Raw genomic sequence first — 2,500 nt, 5'->3', positions numbered from 1 at the left:
TTCCCCGTTAAACTCCACTTGCCACCTCTCAGCCCAGCTCTGCAGCTTATCTACGCCCCTCTGCAACCTGCAACGTCCTGTCCACAATTTCACCGGGTTTCAGTGACATCCGCATATTTGCTAACCCATCCTTCTCCGCCCTCGCCTGGTCCAATTGTAAAAATGACAAACAGCGGTGGCCCCAAAACTTGCGGTGGGTGTACCACTGGTAACTGAGCTCCAGGATGAACATTTGCCATCAGCCCGCCACCCTCCGTCTTCTCGCAGCGAGCCAATTTCTGATCCAAACCTCAATCCCATGCCTTCTGCAGTGGCTCACTGTGGGGAACGCGGAGATACTCCCAGAGCAAGTTCCTCTTGCCTGGTGAGCTAATGCCACAGAGACCTCAGCTGTGGTTACGCAGGTGCAGTGTACAATAAAGGAGGCACATGGGATGTTGCCGTTATTGTAAAAGGGCACTGGGAGTTTAAATGTTGAGAGATGTTCTTGCAATTGTATAGGCTGTTGGTGAGACCACGCTATGATTAAATTCAGTTGCATCCACAAACATTCACTCCCTCCACCACCCCCCTGCTCAGTAGCAGTCGTGTGTACCGTCTACAAGATGCACTGCACCAAAGATCCTTAGACAGCACCTTCCAAACCCATCCATCTAGAAGGACAAGGTGGGGGGGCAGCAGACACATGGGAACACCACCCCCTGCAAGTTCCCCCTCCGAGCCACTCACCATCCCGACTTGGAAATATATCGGCCGTTCCTTCACTGGGGCTGGGGTCAAAATCCTGGAACTCCCTCCCTAACAGCACTGTGGGTGTACCTACAGCACACACACGGGGACTGACTGATGTCCAATCACAATCCTGGAACTCCCTCCCTAACAGCACTGTGGGTGTACCTACAGCACACACACGGGGACTGACTAATGTCCAATCACAATCCTGGAACTCCCTCCCTAACAGCACTGTGGGTGTATCTACACCACACACGGGGACTGACTGATGTCCAATCACAATCCTGGAACTCCCTCCCTCACAGTACTGAGGGTGTACCTCCACCACACACAGGGACCGTGGTGGGATAAAGATGGCGGCTCATCCACCACACCCTGAGGGGCGACCAGAGATGGGCAATTAATACTAGGCCTGACCTCCCGTGAATGAACCAGAAAAACGTCGGAAGCATAGCAGCCAATCTGTGCCCAGCAAGAGACAAAGTTTTTAATCAGCAGGTCACCTGGTTTAGCGATAGGTATTGGCCCAGGGCACTGCAGAGGAGTGCTTCCACTTTGAATAGGGGCTGTGCCCTCTCTTCCTCTCTCCCTCTGTTGTAAGTAGACTGGTCCTTAACCAAAAGGTGGCACATAACCACAACAGTGTCACACACCTGGCAGCGGGAATGACACCTTCACTTGTTTATGTTGCAGTTGGGGGACTGCTGAATCAGAGGCCAATGTGAGCTACCCACTGAGACTGACACTGATGCCAAAACTGGATTTACATGACTCTAAGGTGCAATTTAGCATGGCCAATTCACCTAATGCGCACATCTTTGGCCACAAAGGGGCAATTTAGCATGGCCAATCCACCTAACCTGCACATCTTTGGACACTGAGGGATAATTTAGCATGGCCAATCCACCTAACCTGCACGTCTTTGGACACTAAGGGGCAATTTAGCATGGCCAATCCACCTAACCTGCGCATCTTTGGACACTAAGGGGCAATTTAGCATGGCCAATCCACCCTAACCTGCACATCTTTGGACACTAAGGGACAATTTAGCATGGCCAATCCACCTAACCTGCACATCTTTGGACACTAAGGGGCAATTTAGCATGGCCAATCCACCTAACCTGCACATCTTTGGACACTAAGACGCAATTTACCATGGCCAATCCGCCATAAGACCCTTTATAAGACCCTGGTCAGACCCCACTTGGAGTACTGTGCGCAGTTCTGGTCGCCTCATTACAGGAGGGATGTGGAAGCTATTGAAAGGGAGGAGATTTACAAGGATGTAGCCTGGATTGGGTGGCATGCCTTATGAGGATAGGTTGAAGGAGAGATGAAGGATGAAAGGCAACCTGATAGAGGTTTATAAGATGTTGAGAGGTATAGATAGGGTGGATTCTCGGAGGCTTTTTCCCAGGGCTGGAATGGTCACTACGAGAGGACACAGGTTTAAGGTGCTGGGGAGCAGGTACAGAGGAGATGTCAGGGGTAAGTTTTTCACTCAGAGGGTGGTGAGTGAGTGGAATCGGCTGCTGTTGGTGGTGGTGGAGTAGGATTCGATAGGGTCTTTTAAGAGACTTCTGGATGAGTACATGGGATTTAATGGGATTGAGGGTTATAGATAGGCCTGGTAGGTAGGGATATGATCAGTGCAACTTGTGGGCCGAAGGGCCTGTTTGTGCTGTAGTTTTCTATGTTCTAATGCGCACATCTTGGGAAACTAAGAGCAATTTAGCATGGCCAATCCACCTAACCTGCGCATCTTTGG

Source organism: Carcharhinus amblyrhynchos, unplaced genomic scaffold (genome assembly GCF_965287045.1).
Source record: "Carcharhinus amblyrhynchos unplaced genomic scaffold, sCarAmb.v2.hapA scaffold_808, whole genome shotgun sequence".
NCBI lineage: Eukaryota > Metazoa > Chordata > Chondrichthyes > Carcharhiniformes > Carcharhinidae > Carcharhinus > Carcharhinus amblyrhynchos.
Note: the sequence above shows the minus strand (reverse complement) of the source record.